Genomic DNA, 18,227 nt, shown 5'->3' on the forward strand with positions numbered 1-18,227 from the left:
CATTCTACACGGCGTTGGAAAGCTAAGAGGATAAGGTTTCACCTCCAATTATAATCACTTGATTATAAGATATATAACTCGAGATATAGCCATCTAAATAAGGCTACAATGCCGAGAAGCATTATGACAGTCTATAGACCATGTAGGTTAGTCTATAGACTACTGTAGCTGGTAATCCGCTTCTAAAACTCTCGCAAATACATCTTTCAGGCCTTGAAATGCGCACCGAGTTCGTTTCTTGAGTAAATACTTCACGTCAAATTCAATGCAAGGTACTCGGGGACGGATTTAGGTTGATTTCCGCTGGATTGTTCACATTTCTGCAATAATGTACAAAAACACGAAAGTAGACGGAAATAGGGAGAATAGTAGCATAAACTACATAAATGAGCTCTGAAATGCGTGTAAAATGGGGTGTACAACATCATATTTAGGACACGCATCAGGGACAAAGAGCTATCCATTTACTTGCATCACAATTCGTGATAAACCAAGAGCAACTATACAAAAGAACAACCCAAGGGCTCCTTCTCCTTTAAATTGATCACCATAAAGCCAAAAAAGGTCATGGAAGAAGTCCACGATGGAGAATGTGGCCCTCACATGAGCGCAATGATGCTAGACAAAAAAATCATGTGGTTAGGTTACTACTCGACTACCATGGAAGCAGATTGCAGAAACTACGTCAAATATTGCAACAATTGCCAAATCTTCGCCAACATACAACACATACCACCATCCCTTTTATACACCATGACATCACCCTGGCCTTTCTTGACCTAGGGCATCGACATCGTCGGCAATAACCCGATAGGCACCAAAGGACATTGCTTTTTCCTCGTCGCAATCGACTATTTCAGCAAAAGGGTAGAAGCACAATTCTATGCGGTCTTGACTGGAAAACACGTGGCAAAGTTCATCCAATACAACATCATCTGCAAATATGGGGTACCCAATGAAATCATCAGCGACCAAGGCTCCAACATCCGGGCCGAAAAACAGGCCTTGCTGGACAAATACAAAATCAAACGACATCGATCATCCCCCTATCATCCCCAAACAAACGGAGCGGTAGAGGCAGTAAACAAAAAGCGCGTCACCATTATCAAAAAATGCAAGACAACTACCGCGATTGGCCGAGCAAAGTCCCTTTCCCACTCTGGGGATGACGAACCTTCATTCGAACACCATAAAGAGCAACGCCCTTCTACCAAGCATACGGAATAGGGCCAGCACAACCAGTAGAGTTAGAGGTTCCATCTTTAAGAATTCTACTAGAAAGCCAAGTCCCTGAGGCGGAATGGACCCGTCGAACGTTCGCGCAACTAACACTCCTAGATGAACGACGACTCAACGCCTTGCACAACGTCCAGCTATACCAACGACGTATACAACAGGCATTCAACAAAAAAGCCAAACCCAGAAACATCAAAGAAGGTAACTTGGTTTTCAAGTCGGTTCGAGCACCATTACCCGTCGATCCGAGGGGGAAATTCAAGCCATACCTAGTCAAGAAAATCCTTTCAGGGGCCGCAGTGAGAATGAGTGACCTAGACAGGGAGGATTTCACAAACCCGACCAACCTAGACCAACTCAAGAAATACTACCCTTTGAATTTTAGCAACCAACAACCTTTCCCTTGTTTCGCGACTAGTGGCCGCAATCCAAACCAACAACCTAGTGGGGTTTAAACTCGTCGTCAAAAGTTACCAACCAAAACAATATTTATACTTTACAAACTACCCTTAGCAAAGAGGCAAGTAAAGGTCGGATACCAAGGGACGGGTATTGATGTAGGATTTTCAATTGCAAATGGTCGTGTCTTAGGGTGTCACAAATTGGGTTGAGATAGGAGATCAACTAAACTAATCAACAAGATAAAAGTAAAGCAATGAAAACAAGCAAGATGATTACCATTGGTGTAAACAATTGATTAAAGGCACTAGGGTGTCATGGGTTCATAGGGGATTAATGGGAGTTGATCATACAAACAAGGTCTCTATTATATAGCAAGCACTTATTGTTGTGATAAGATCGAGTTGGTTTATAAGCTTACAATCCCTAAGAAGGTTTGGGTCCCGGAGATGAATCGATTAGATTGTACAACACCTAAAAGTGGACTTAATCCTTCCTATTCAACTATATGCATGGTCTAATGAGGCTCGAGTTGGTGTATAAGTTTATAAGTCTCGTTGAAAAGATAAGTGATGGGTAAAAAATGCAAGGATTCATAGGCTCGCATTTCATCAATCACTACATGTGCATAAGTTGAAATCACAACAAGCAAGCAATTTAATTATGAAAACATATTAGATTAAACATGAATCATTCCCCATGTTGGTTTCCCCTAATTCCCCATTAACCCTAGCTAAGGAAACTACTCACTCATTATCGAATTTAACATGGTAATAAGGTTGTCAATCATACTAGCAAGGCAAAACATGATGAATGAATGAAAGTGATTAACAATAATTAAACAAGATTAAGGGAGAATTATACCTATGAAGATGATTCCAAATAATAAAGCAAAGAATAATAGAAGTACTTGATGATTGATGGAAGGTTGTCAATCCTCTAAATAAACCCAAATAATCTTCTAATTACCCAAAATAAATAAAGAACAATAAAGAAATTAAGGAAAGATTAAGATGTGATTAATATTGAGAATTGAATTACAACTAAATTAAGACTAATTTGAGAGAGTTAAAAAGTTATTAAGGATGGATTAAGATACCTTAAGAGAGCATTAAAGGATGATCCTAATCTAGGTAATACAATGGGGTATTTATACTAAATATTAGGTACAAAGATTAGAGTTACTAAGGGCTTAAATGACTACTAAGACCCTAAGAAAAGTTGAGGAAATGCTCCTCTAGAAGGAAATGAGCATTTCCGTGCTAGTCCCGTGCTGATCTGCCCGTCCCATGCTGAGGCACGGGTGGTACTCCCTTGTGATCCGCTCGGATCCCTGGTGAGACGCTCGGATCAGGCTGTTGCAAGACGCTCGTCCTAGCCACAAGACGATCAGATCCTGCAGCTCAGAGACGCCCGGATCGTGCTCAATCCCCTCGGATGCTGGGACAGAATACTTTTCTTCTTTTTGCTCCTTGACAATCCGCAAGGATCATGTCGAGGTTGCAAGGATCCTTTCATCATTGCCCGTTTCTCCTTATTATCTACTTAGGCCTCTAGTATTGTCTTCTCTTTGATGCTTGGTCATTAGATGCAATCAATTTAGCTCCATTCCACCTCATAAATGCAAGGTTAACACTCCTTTCCTACCAAGGGGAAAAAACCTCAAAGAATATACAAAATGGGAAACTAAAGATAGTAAATGACCCAATTATGTGCTATAAAGATTAGGAACGAGGTTAATTCGGGGACTAAATATGCTCAAATATGAGTCACATCACAACCTTTCCCTGGTTTCACAACTAGTGACCGCAATCCCAACCAACAACCTTTCCCTAGTTTCACGACTAGTGACCGCGATCAAAACCAATAACCTTTCCCTAGTTTCGCGATTAGTGACCGCAATCCCAACCAATAACCTTTCCTTAATTTCACGACTAGTGACCGCAATCCCAACCAACAAACATTTCCCTCATTTCACAAATAGTAACCTCAATTTCCCTTTCAAATCAATTCTTTAAAAGTTCTGATTTGAAATTTCATGTTTTATCGAATCGAAGTAACGGCACCTTGCCATGTTTCAAACAACCTTTGATTTGTCAAAGGCCCTATCTATTTGCACAAATTAACAAAACACCTAAACTACGAGCATGGTTTGATTTCACCTGTTCAGGTGGATACAAAGGCAATATTTTCTTACACAAGAAGGATGCAAGCACAACACCCCAAACAAAAATTAACAAAACACTTGAACTACGAGCATGGTTTGATTTCACCTCTTCAGATAAATACGTAGGGAATCCTTTCTCACACAAGAAGGATACAACCATCCCCAGTAAAAAAAACAAATCATACAAACTTCAAAAAAGAAACACCCTATTTTCTCAAAAAACAAAAAAAAACAGCAAAAAAGAGCCTTTCTCCTTTCCCACAAAAATCCACTTCACATGTGCAATATTTAGGATAATTCAAATCGAATTGCCTTTACAAGATGGGTGGAAGAAACAAAAAGGGTTCACGACATATACTTAGCACAAGAAATCCTCTTATTTAATTAATAATGAGAAGGATTACAAACTTGGCAACAAAGGATGCTAAGCAAGTCCACAACTTGCCAAGTTAAGAACGTCGGCCAGGACATATTACATAGTAATACTAGCACAAAAACACACAATACATAGCTAATACTACATAATAAAAACACACAAATACTAATACAATATAATAACAAAACGAGTAATGGAGGTCTTCACTCTTCCATTCTAACTTTGTCTTTACCTTCGGGGCATATCTTCCCCTTGTTCTTATTGCTAGCACGCCTAGCATGGGTTTCCTCATCAGAATGGATCCTCAATGGATATACAGCGGCAATGACATCCGGTCTCTTATAAGACCACATGCTCGGCCCACCACCTTTTCTTCGATATATCTGTCACCCACTATCCCTATTCCCTTATCTTATCAACATTACAACCACTTCTCATCATCCTCCTTACAATATCCATCACAAAAACCCCATCACAATCATCAATCCAAGGCTTTTGATCAAACTCCATACCAACCAAATCAACCAAGATTGAATCTAAGGAGCAAAAGAAAGAAGACCGCCGAGGCCGCGCCCAAGCGCCGAAAGGGTGCTACTTCAACCGCCTCACGGGAGCTAAGGAGCCAAGAGAATGAGATGATATTGGATGTTGCACAACTTGAGCATTTTCCAGAAGTATATTTCGCCAAAAAATAAACACCGTCAACGATTTGAGCAATTTCTAGGTAAGGCCTATGAACCTACTCAATTCATCGATCTTGATGTGTTAGAAATACTTGGTATAAGGCATCAAACGGAGTTGTTTTTCGTTGGTTTGGGTCATGGAAGATGTTCTATGCCCATGAGGACACTTAATTGAGCCTCACACTAGAGTTTTTATGTAGCCTCCGTGTTGTAACTAATAGGCAAAAGAATGTCGGTATGGAATTCCGTCGTTGCAATACGGATCATAGGATAACCTTAGACTTTTTTGTGAGGATCTTTGGTCTTGAGGTACCAAGGAGTGACACCGACAAGCCCTCCGAATTTATTGTCAACCAGCTTTGGAGGGCCATTTCCGGGAAATAATTTAATTATTACAAACAATGCTATACTTTTGCAATCCAACATTTTGTGATTACGAATAGCGAATGGTTCATGGCCGAAACTATAAACGGAAGGTTAGAACAAGATAAGTGCACCCTTCTCGACTTGACCATTCTAGAGTCTTACTTGAATGTGCATGGGACGAGACCCTACAACTTCAACACACCCCTTACGATAATTACAAGATTTAATGACTTTGCAAAGGGAAACTATGCAATCAAGTTAAAGGAAAGGAAGCTGCAGATTGATGCTGCTCTTTTGCGACATGGAAGGAGTAAGCTAAGTTTGGAAGAGGAGACGATTCTTATCTCCTTTTGTTTGTCATCACTAGTTTGTATCTAGGTTTGTTTTTGAACCTTCATTTGGTTGGTCTTGCTTTAGTGGATGGGAGAGCCCATAACTTATTGTTGTATATGGCCCTATTCCCTCCTTTGTATGGCCCACTTTTCCTTTTTTGATATAATACTTACATTTTATCAAAAAAAAACTATGCAATCAAAACTTTTGCGATGGGAGGCCTAATAACAATTTTTGCAAATGAATTTTGCCCCGGGTTCAACTATGATGGGAGATATGTTAAGCTTAAAGGAAGCACTTTGATCGATGAGCAAACTATCTTCTACCACCACCACTGGAGTAGATACAATGATGCCGGGAGTGTAGAATGGCTCACTAGGGGATGCAGACCACTTGTTCTCATGGGGTAGAATACACCACCCACCGAGCCGCACTTGAGCTGGTACTCACCAAGGCCACGCTACCTCCTTCCTTTTGACATACTTGACCACCCACCACCGAGGGAAGAAGTGCCTCATTGACCTCGTGAGTTTCCGGATTGGGGTGATGAACAACCATCTTATGTAACCATTCCACCCTGCCCCACAACAGATGTACCATCACTCCCCAAGATCCGGAAGCTCCATCCATGGGTGAATTGATGAAGCTCGTGCAAAATGTTAATCTTAGAGTGCACAATGGGAGGGTTGACAACTACTTGGCCCAATACCCCTCCTACTACAACATGGCTCAACAAGGATACATAAATCCTAGAGGCCCTCATCCATCTTGGGGTCAACCACATCTCTTGTTCCCTAACTATGGCAACCAAGGGGGGAACTTTGGCGACCCAATTGAGGGATTCTATAGCCAAGGAAGAGGCTATGGCCAAGGAGGGTATAGCGGACATGGAGGCCGCAATGATGATGATGATGATGAGTGAGATGACTAGAGTTTCTTAGCCACACCGCCTCCATTTGTATGATACTCTTGTATATCTCTCTCTCTCTCTCTCTCTCTCTCTCTCTCTCTTATGTATAGTTACATTGTATTACATTTTAGATTAGCTTGCATCTCACTTGCATTTGAAAAATATTCCATATTGCATTTACATAGTATTAATTGCATTGTAATATATCTCACATGTCCATTAGTTAGTTGCATATAGTTAGTTCTTGTATTTATGCATAGTCACTAATGACCAATCCTATTTATTTATACACTAGAAATAGTGCTTAAATTGGTTTGGGGAGGTTTGATCATAGGTGACCTAAGCATTTAGCATACGACATCTAGTATAATTAGATTGCATTCATTTGTTATATATATCGTATAGAATTGCATTTAGTTAGAGCATGCATTCATTCATGTCATATCATTGCATTTGTACTTCATTTTCATAAAATCAAAAATCCAAAAACATTTATTTCTTTTTCATTCCTACTCCTACATGTACATTGAGTACAATGTCCAAAATAAAGTGGGGGATGAGAACTTATATTCCAAAATACATAAAAATTTGAAATTGAAAAATCCCAAAAATATGTTCTTTAATTTCATGAAAACAAAATCCATAAAAAAATGAAAATTTCAAAAACCAAAAACATGTTCTTTAATTTAGAATTGTATATACTTGTGTTTTTCTCCTCTTCTCACATATATACGACACTTCATTTGAGACATTAGCAAGGGAATATGAACACTGCTTGGTATGATCGCTATAATCCGTATTTCCCTTCCATTTCTTTTCATTAATCATATGAGGAGGATGGGCTTACATGTAAAGGAGGATGTGGTGTATTTTGTTGTTGCGGTTTGTCTACTATGTGTTTTTGGGAGTTGCATCAAGATTATATGGCATTTTAGTTGATAGAAGCATATGCACTAGAGTTGTATATATGTTAGTTGCATCATTGCATATAGTTGCATTTTAGAAAATTTTTGTGAAAATGCCTATTTGGGAAGCTTGACAAGTGTATATAAGGCCCTTGTAGATAATTTTTCTCCTTGAGACTCTGTTTTCTAGAATACCCTCAAGACACCCTAGGATGTGTCATACTAGTATCTTTTGTCTCATGGTCTAAGGCCTGGTCAAGAGTACCTTGTGGTGTGATATCTCCTTGGCTACCGTTTATTCCAACGTGACCCTTGATGCCATGCAACCGTCCTTACACTTCTATGATCATATTTTGTCAACAAAAAGGGAATGGGCACAAAATAATCAAATTGTGTTCAAGTTATTAATGTCAAATGTTTGCAAACTGCATCAAATGAAAAGAGGAGCAAAAATAGACTCCTATGCTTTAATAGAAGTACCCTTGCTACAAATGGGGTTATTTTGAAAAATGTTCAAAAAAAATGCAAAATTGAAAGAGCCAAGTATGAAAATGCCAAACATAAAAATGGCAAGAAATGTTCTTCAATTGTTGAAAGCTACAAAAATGGGGGAAAAATAAACCCAAAAAGCAAACTGTTATCAATGAAACTCATACACTTTGAAACCCTTTTATCCATTGATGACCCAACTTTTGTTGCATGGTGAAGAGGGGACGACCCTTCTTCTTGTCTAGGCAAGAGGGAGAATTCCGTGATCCTACAGTGTTTTCTAACACCATAGGGACTTGGCTCTTGAGAAAAGCATTCAGCGATTGTGGACAAAGATAACCTAGTCTAAAACAACTTGGAGGTGACTTGTTTGTATCCTCTTGGACTTAGTAACAAGGAGAACCAATATCAATGATGGAGTGTGTACCCTTGAATTGCTTCCCTTGTAGGTGATTTCCGCCACATAGATGAAGAAAGTGGCTATTATTTTGTAGATGCATCTTTTACTTGTTCTTGTGTGCTTAAATGTTAGGATGCATCGCTGTTTTGGCAAGCCACACCTTGCCTTGAAGAAGGAGTCTTACCTTATGGCTGTCTTGTTGTGAGTTGAAGGGGCGAAGTGAGACCCGCTAATTGTCTCACATCGGCTATATTATTATATTAGTATAAAAAAAGGTCATAGTTTTAGTCACCTCTTTACTCGGGTCGAGCAAAGGTTCGGTTTGAGGATATTTGCTCTGACTCCTATTTTCGCACATTTAGTCCCCTAACTAGCCTAGTTCCTGTGCTTTTTAGTGTGTAGTAGAATCGTTTCTCGTCTTTAGCCTCCTATTATGCATATTCTATGAGGTTTGGTGTTCTTTGTAGGAGAAGAGCACTAATCGTGCCCCAATGAAGTGAAGCGGAGCTAACATGATAACATATAACAATCAAGCACCAAAGAGGAAGCTAATACCTAAGGCCCAAGTCAATAAAGCAAAGAAAAAGGGCAATGATTAAGACCCCCATGACCCCTCAACGATCCCCACGGATCTTGAGGTAGTCAAAGAAGAGGAAACCATGTTGGCCCATGATCCGGGCATCCCAAGCTCAGACCGGGCGTCTCAATGATCAACCGAGCGTCCCAATGATCGAGGCCATTTGGTGTTCACAATTAAACATATGTGGTCGTTGGTCAATGGTCGATACAAAACACAATTTATACTTCACAAACAACTCTACAATTAGTAAAGGGGCAAGTAAAGGTCGGATCCCAAGGGACGGGTATTGAAAACGAAGATTTCTATTGCTACTAGTGGTGTCTAGGGGTGTCACAAGTTGGGTTGATGTAGAAGGTTACTAAACTAAAATAGCAATGAAAATAAACTAACAAGGTAAATGGAATAAGGGTGTAAACAATTGATTAAAAGCACTAGGGTGTCATGGGTTCATAGGGGATTCATGGGATATGATCATACAAACATGTTCTCAAATTATAAGCAAGCAATTATTGTTGTGATGGATTGAGTTGGGTTATATCTTACAATCCTAGGAAAGTTTGGGTCCCGGAGCCGAATCACATAGATTGTACAACACCTACAAGTCGACTTAATCTTTCCTACTTAACACATGCATGATCTAACAAGACTCGAGTTGGGTTATGTCTTACAAGTCAAGTTGAAGAGATAGTAGATGATAATAAATGCAAGGATTCATAGGCTTAGCATTTCATCAAACATAACATGTGCATGTATTAAGATCAAAACAAGCAAGCAAATAAGATATGAAAGCATATTGATTTAAGCATGAATCATTCCCCATGTTGGTTTCCCCTAATCACCCATTAAACCCTAGCTAAGAAACTACTCACTCATTATCATATTGATCATGCTAGAAAGGTTGTCAATCATACTAACATAATGAAACATGATGAATAAATGAAAGTAATTAGCAATAATTAAAAAGGGATTAAGAGATTATACCTACTAATGATTCCAATAATAAAGCAAGAATAATAGAAGTACTTGAATCCTAGATTGAGAGGTTGTCAATCTCCCAATAATAACCCAAATAATCTTCAATTACCCAAAATAAAGTAAGAACAAGAGAGAGATTAAGGAACTAAAACTTGGATTAAAACTTGATTAATATTTGATTACAATATTGAAGAGAGATTTGATTGATATTAGCTACACTAATTATTGATAAGAAGAACATGCTCCTCTAATTAGACTAATGGGGTATTTATAGTGAAAATTAGGGAGGATGCATTAGGGTTAACTAAGGGTTAAACTAGTAATTACACTTTTAAGTTGAGCAAGGAGACTCCGGTATTCAATGAGAGAAGGGCGTCTCCATTTTGTAACTTGAAGGACGAAACCATGCTGTACTGTGATCCGAGCGGATGGAGGTCGAGACGGACGGATGGGGCATGGACGATCCGAGCGGATCAAGGCAGAAGACGCTCGGATTGGGCCTGGGGGATCCGAGCGGATCCTGGGTAAGGACGCTCGGATTGAGCGGGGCGGACGGACGGATCATGGATGATCCGTTCGGATTCTTCTACAGCGTCATTCCTTCTTCTTTTCTTCCCTTTTCTTCATAGAATCCTTGGGGATTTCCTTGGGGACTCAAGGATCCTTTCTCAACATTGATCTTCTACTTAGCTATGTACAAAGGCCTTCTAGTCTTGTCTCTCCTTGATGCTTGGTCATTGAATACGATCCATTTAGCCTCGTTTTGCCATGAAAATGCAAGATTCTTACTCCTTTCCTACCAAGGGATCAAAATCTCAAAGAATATGCAAAACAAAGATCTAAAGATAAGAAATGACCCAAATAGGCACTAAAAAGCATGGAAACAATGGTAATTCGGGGCTAAATATGCGCCAATTATGGTCGCATCAAATATCCCCAAACCGAACCTTTGCTCGTCCCGAGTAAAGAGGTGACAAAGACTAGGACCAATACTAACCTAACCTAATAATAATAGCCGATATGAGACAATTAGCGGGTCTCACTCCGCCCCTTCAACTCACAACAAGACAACCATGAGGTAGGATGCCTTCTTGCAAGGCAAGGTGGGTCTTGCCAAAATGGCGACACATCCAAACATTAAGCACACAAAATCAAGTAATGGATGCATCTACAAAAGAATAGCCACTTTCCTCATCTAAGTGGCGGGAATTATCTACAAGGGAAGCAATTCAAGGGTACACAATCCTTCATAGATGCAATTTGTTCAAACTACTAAGCCTAGAAGGATACCAATAAATCACCTCCAAAATGTGTCAAGCTAGGGTACCTTTGTCCTCAATCGTTAAATGCTTTTGTCAAGAGTAGACTCCCTATGGTGTTAGAAACACTGGAGGATCGCGGAATTCCCCCTCTTGCCAAGACAAGAAGAAGGGTCGTCCCCTCTCTACCATGCACAAAAATGGATACGATGGATAAAGGGATCGATAGATATTTGAGTTTCACTTTGGGAGTTTGCTTTTGTTTTTGTTTTTTCCCCCCAATTTCTTGTGGTATATAACATTTGAGAACACTTTCTTTGCCATTTCTTTTTGATTTTTGGCATTTCAATACTTGACAACTTTTTTTTGCATTTCTTTTTGAACATTTTCAAAGTCACCCCAATTAGTAACGAGGGTGCCTTGTATTTGAAGCTTAGGAGTTCTATTTTTGCTCCTCTTTTCATTTGATGCATTTTTGCAAACTTTCTTTCACTTTTTCATTTCATTGAACTCAAATTGATTTCTTTTTTGTGTTGTGCCCATTCCCTTTGATGACAAAAATGTGGTAGAACATGGATGAATGATAGAAGTATGCATGGTTTCAAGGGTCACCTTGGAATAAACGGTAGCCAAGGAGTTATCACACCACAAGGTACTCTTGACTAGGCCTTAAACCATGGGTCAAAGGATACTAGCATGACACGTCCTAGGGTGTTTTACAAGTATTCTAACAAGCAAAGTCTTAAGAATAAAAAGCATCTACTAGGGCCTATATACACTTGTCAAGCTTCCCAAGTAGATGGTTTCGCAAAATTTTTCTAACATGCAAACTACATGCCATGATGCAACTAACATATAAACATCCTAATGCGAATGATTCTACCAACTAGTATGACATATATTCTAAATGCAATCCTAAGTTCACATTGTTTTTACCGCATTAATCAAAATAAAGCCACATAGTCATTAACATAAAGAGGAAAAAGGAGATTGGAAAGATCATACCATGCGGTCTTCAATATCCTCATGTCTCGGATGTGGCGTAGTCGATCAAAGTGAACAAGGATGAAACAAACAATATATGCAAGACAATATATACAAAGGAAATGAGCTTGTTTTTGGTTTTTCAATTTTTCAAATTTTTATGATTTTGAAATTTTTCAATTTTTATGGTTTTTGGATAAAAGTTAAGTGTTAGAATTCCCATCCCCACACTAATATGGGCATTGTCCTCAATGGCCAAAATGATGGAAATTATGCAAGAGTGATGCATGATTTCTATGCTAAATGCAATTCTACACTAAGCTATACTACATGATGCATGATTTTTGTTATGACGGAGAGGATAATTTAAATTACCTCCCGTTGCGTATGCATTAACTTCCCCAAACCAAGTAAGACACTATTGCTAATGTCGAGACATGGGGGAGTTCATGCACATGCTATGCATGAGACTAGATTGTCATTTTGGATTTTCAAAAATGGGAACAATAAAGAACACCTCAAAGGAACCGAGGTGTGAGTCCTTTGGTGTTGCTAGGACTAAACCAACAATGATCAAAATGAAATGAAATACAAAGAGATATAGACAAACCGTGGGAGAGTAGGAATCTCCAAGGCTAGTCTTCCATCATGCTACTATCACCATCACTTCCCTCATGAGAAGTGGTCTCATTGCCACTTTCCTTGGCACTTTCTTCATTGCTTTCCTCATCATCATCTTCACCATCTTCACCATCCCTTTCTTCATCTCCACTTGCTTCTTCCTCAATATTATCATCAATCTCCTCATCATTTCCAACAACCTCATTGCCTTCCACCACATCCCTTGATGCACCCGGAAATAAGGCTTCTCTATCCGCCCAACTAGGCAAAGGACAAGATGGATCAAGGAGTCCTTGCTTAGCTAGATGTAGGAGGGGAGGATATTGAGCCAAATAAGCATTTTTCCGATCTTCATAAGCTTGCTTGTGCATGGCTTGCATTAGAAGAGTGACATAATCTTTTCCAATTTCAACTCCTTGCGGTTTGAACTCTTCATAATCATAGGGGTAAGGTGGTATAACAATGGAAGAGGAGGGAGTTTCATGATCACCCTTTTGTTGTTGAATGATGTACTCGGCTTCTTTGGTTAGGGAAGTAAATAGTTGGTCCGGTGGACACTAAGACGGCAAATCTTTGCGGGTAAAGTGAATGAACGAGCCTCACTAGTAAGCCACCCATACTTGGTATCAAGGGGATTGTGAGCAACCCACTTAAACTTGTTAATCAAGGTGGACATATCAATAAGATGGCCACCATCCTTAGCCTTGTACTTGTTATCCTTATTGAAATTAGGATCAAAGTGCTTGGCTAGGACCGTGACAAGGCCGCCATTAACAATTACGGTTTGACCCTTCTTCCCACTATCTACATGAAGCCATCTATCAACCAATAGCCTCAAACAATTGTAAGGCTTGGTGTGAATTCTTCCAATATTCAAGGTTGATTCAAGGAGAATAAAATCGAGCCCCGTGAAATGATTGGTGTCTCTTCTAGCAATTATGGTATTTCCCACAACTTTGTGCCAAACTCTTATGCCCGGATGATGGACCAAGAGAGCACGACAAGCATGAAAATCTTCATATTTCTTCCCGGAGATTGCCTCCCAAAGAGGCGCGGGATCGTACTTACCATATTGCTTATAGAATTTATGTGCATCGCTAAGACCCAAAATTGCACCCAATTCCGGAAAGGAAATGCGTCTACTAGTGTTAGCTAGACGAAACTCAATATTTTCTCTATTCTCAACCTTTGTCACTTTCAAGGAACTTAAAAATTCCAAGACAAGGGAGGGGTATGTTACTTCTTTCATTTCAAACAATTTCTTCAAACCCATGGCATTGAAAAAGACTCTTGTTTGTTCAAGGACACCTAGCTTCTCTAAGGTTTTTTCACATATGAACTTGGTGGATTGAATTTGTTTCATAGCAAACTTGACAAATGAATTTCTATGGTCATCGGAGATGAAAGTTACCTCCGGATAATGCAAGAGTTGATTAATTACCGGAGTAGAAGGTGATGCTTCCATAGAAATTTGCTGAGGTTGTTCCACTACCAAGCTTGGTGTTGACACCACCATTGCCAAAGCTTTCTTTGTTTGTAGAGCTTTTTGCCTTTGAGAGAGAGCCTTTGCTTTTGGTGCCTTTCTTTGCTCCCTTTGTTCTTGCCATTTGATGAACAAACCAAGTAGAGAATCAAAAATCTTCAATTTGTAGAATGCCCAAATCGATTTTGAAAGTGAAAGGCTTTGCCTTTATGAGAACAAAAATCGACTCAAAGGGTGAAGATTTTGTGCTTGGTTTTGATTTTTCTTGAAGATGGAGTGATTAATTTGATGTTTGAAGGATGGTTTGATTTTGTTTTGGTGATTTTGTTGAGGGTTTTTGTGTTTGAGATGGAGAGGATGAGGGTTTTGGTGTTATGAGTAGTGTTTATGAAGGAATGAATGAATGAATGAAGGTGGGGGGTATTTAAAGAAACGAAAATCTCGAAGATGCAGGCACGATCCGTGCGGATTAGGCGCAATCCGCTCGGATTTTCAAGCTTCAAATTTTAAAAATCCCGCCTAAAGACGGGCGTCTCTGGGAAATCCGCTCGGATTTTTATTGAGGGACGGGCGTCTCTTGGGAAATCCGGACGGATTCTCATCCGAGATTTTTCTTGTTTTTCTTCACTTCAAGACGGGCGGATTTTACCGAGAGACGGACGGATCCTGGGAGACAGGCGTCTTTCCAAAATCCGCTCGGATTCCTTAACGACAGAATTCTTCAATATTTGCACAGCCCAAGACGGGCGTCTTCTCACCGGACGCTCGGATCCTCTCGCAGACGGGCGGATTGTCGTGAATCCGCTCGGATTCTTCCTTGATTACACGGATCCTTGCGCAAACCCATTCCTTAACATTCTTTCTTTCTTTCTTTCAAATCTTGTGTTCTTCATTGTGGGGGCACTACTAAGGCGTGAATAGCCTAGGCAATTCCCATCCCCACACTAAGGTAAATCACTACAAATCAATTAAAATCATTAGTCCCTCCCTCACTTCTCTCTTTTCATGACAATTATTTTGATCAAGGTAAATAAAATCCAAAAATGACAAAAATGCAATGCAAAAATTAAATGTAAGTTAGGGAGTTAGAAATATTTACAAGTGGTGGTTTAGGGAGGACTCCACCAAACTCTCATTCTTGATGAGATGTCAAGGAGGCATGTTCAAGGTGTTGTTGATGTTGCTCAACACCTCGAAGAAGTAATTAAAAGCTTGTTCATTGTTGTGGTAGAGGTCCTCAATAGACCGTGGTTCTTGTTGTTGATCATGATCGATGGCATGTCCAATGTAGGGATTAAAGATCCCTTCAAATTCGTCGTCCCAAAGACCACAAACTTCATTGAGTTGATCATTGAAAATCTCTTGCTTGGATGGAGACAACTCTCCCAATTTCTTCGTTTGGCCAATGAGGCCATCTTCTTCTTCCTTGGTTGATTTTGATGAGCTTTGCAAGCTCTCCTTTTCATAATTCACTTGCTCTTTGAATGGAGTATCTTCAACTTTCTTCTTCCATTGGAGTTCCGATCTCTTCTTCTCATCTTTGCGGCTATAATGATCAATCATGAAACATGGCTCATGCAAACGAGGAGCTCTCATGGTCTTGTCAAGATTAAAAGTTATGCTTTCATCTCCTACCTCTAAAGTGAGCTCTCCATGTTTCACATCAATTACCGCACCCGCGGTGTGTAGGAAAGGTCTTCCTAAGATGATTGGAATGTTGGAATCTTCCTCCATATCAACAATGACAAAGTCCACCGGAATGAAAAACTTCCCAATTCGCACGGGGACATCTTCCCATATCCCTAGCGGTGTCTTCGTCGATCTATCGGCCATTTGAAGAGTGATGTTGGTACATTTGAGCTCTCCCATTCCCAACCTTTTACTCACCGAGTACGGCATGACACTCACACTAGCCCCTAGATCACATAAGGCTTTGTTGATCGTTGTGTCGCCAATGGTACACGGTATTGAGAAGCTTCCCCGATCCTTTAACTTTGGAGGTGAACTCCCTTGAAGAATTGCACTACTCACCTTAGTGAAGGCGATAGTCTCAAGTTTCTGGATTGACTTCTTCTTTGTGAGGATATCTTTCATGTACTTTGCATAGGCCGGAACGTGATTGATTAATTCCGTGAAAGGAATTGAGACTTCTAGGTTCTTTACAATTTCCATGAACTTTCCAAGTTGATCATCAAATTTGGGCTTGGCTTGACGACTTGGAAAAGGAAGTCTAATCACAATGGGCTCCTTTTCTTTGGTTTTGTCTTCATTTTTCTTTGAACTTTCTTCTTTTGATGATTCCCCTTCTTTGGGACCTTCCACCACAACTTCATTCTCACTAGCTCTCACAACTTCATCCTCAACTTGCTTCTTCGGGGCTTCATATCTTGTACCACTTCTCAAGTGAATGGCACTAACCGTTTCATGTCTAGGGGGATTACCTTGAGGTGGTAATTGCCCTTTTTGTCTTGATGAGCTTGAAGATGCTAGTTGGGTCAATTGTGTTTCCAACATCTTGGTGTGAGCTAAAATGTTGTTGATGGTGGTATCCTTTGCTTGGCTATCCTTTTGCATTTGGGTGAAGAATTCTTGTTGATTTTTTTGCATTTGAAGGACTGCTTTTTGGACATCAAAACTTTGGTCATTGTGGTGATTGTATGGATTTTGATTTTGGTAGCCTTGGTTTTGATTGAAAAAGGGTCTTTGATTTTGATTTCTCATGGGTGGTGGAGTGTATGTAGTTTGAGGGTTTTGGACATTTTGGCTCTTGTATGAGAGATTTGGGTGGAACTTGGTGTTTTCATTGTAAAAATTTGAATAAGGGGTGCCACTTTTGTAAGCTTGGAAAGCATTGACTTGTTCGGTCGTTCCCCTACATTCACTTGAGTCATGGCCCAAGGTTCCACAATTCTCACATATCCCGCTTGGGATTGATGAGGATGCCGTCATGGCATTGACATGATGCTTTGATGATTTTGAGCTTTCCTCAAGTCTAGCCATAGCTTGTTCAAATTTCAAGTTGATTGTGTCAATGTGAGCACTAAGTTGAGCACCCAATTGAGTAACGGTGTCCACTTCATACTTTCCTCTAGTAGCCTTGCGAGGCCTACTATATTGCGAATTATGGACCGCCATTTCCTCAATCTTGTTCCATGTTTGATTGTCATCAACTTCGGTGAACATTCCATTTGATCCCATATTGAGGATGTTCCTTGAATCTTCATATAAACCATTCCAAAATTGTTGCACTAAAAACCATTCGCTAAGTCCATGGTGAGGACATGAGCGACAAACACCTTTGAACCGCTCCCAAGCTTCATACAAAGACTCTTCATCCCTTTGCTTAAAACTCGTGATTTGAGCTCTTAGCATATTGGTCTTCTCCGGTGGGTAGAATTTTTTGTAGAAAGCGAGAGCTAACTTCTTCCAAGAATCTATTCCAAGGGTGGTCTTATCAAGGCCCTTCAACCATTGCTTTGCAGGCCGATTAACGAAAAAGGAAATAAGACCCATCTTATTTGGTCTTGAGTCACGCCCGTTTGAGAGATAGCTTCACAATAATCACAAAATGTTTCCATATGAGAATGAGGGTCCTCACTAGGCATTCCCCCCGAATTGGCTCCTCTCAACTAGTTGGATGAAGGCGGACTTGGCAATAAAGTTTCCGGTAAGATGTTGTGGGGTAGGAGTACCGTTTGGTAGATCCTCCTCGGTGGGTATAGAGTGTGACGAGAATTTAGGCATTGTAGGTGGATTTTGTGTGGTATTGTTTAATGGGTTCTCTTCTCCTTCTATTGCGAAAGGATTGACAAACTCACTAGTGGGTTGAACAACTTCACCAATACCTCCCAAATTCCTCCTAACAAGTCTCCTATTATTCGTCAAGGTTCTTTCGATTTCACGGTCAAAAGGTAACAAATCTCTTTGTAACCTTCTAGACATGCAAAATATCAAACAACTAGAAAACAATTAGAACATTCCTTGAGGAGTTTTACTTCCCCAAGGCGAAAAAGACACAACTAAAAATAACAAAAGAAATCTAAAATCAATTAAACACCGTC

At 39.9% G+C, this 18,227-nt stretch overlaps 1 non-coding gene across 1 annotated transcript; it reads left to right on the plus strand.

The window, feature by feature from the left end:
• Positions 1-17,431: 17,431 nt before the first annotated feature.
• Positions 17,432-17,538, plus strand: LOC141644590 (small nucleolar RNA R71). Its single transcript, XR_012544203.1, has one exon. It is a non-coding gene; the product is annotated as a small nucleolar RNA R71 (small nucleolar RNA).
• The last annotated feature ends 689 nt before the right edge of the window (positions 17,539-18,227 follow it).

The sequence above is a fragment of the Silene latifolia genome, chromosome 2 (assembly GCF_048544455.1).
Source record: "Silene latifolia isolate original U9 population chromosome 2, ASM4854445v1, whole genome shotgun sequence".
Lineage (NCBI taxonomy): Eukaryota > Viridiplantae > Streptophyta > Magnoliopsida > Caryophyllales > Caryophyllaceae > Silene > Silene latifolia.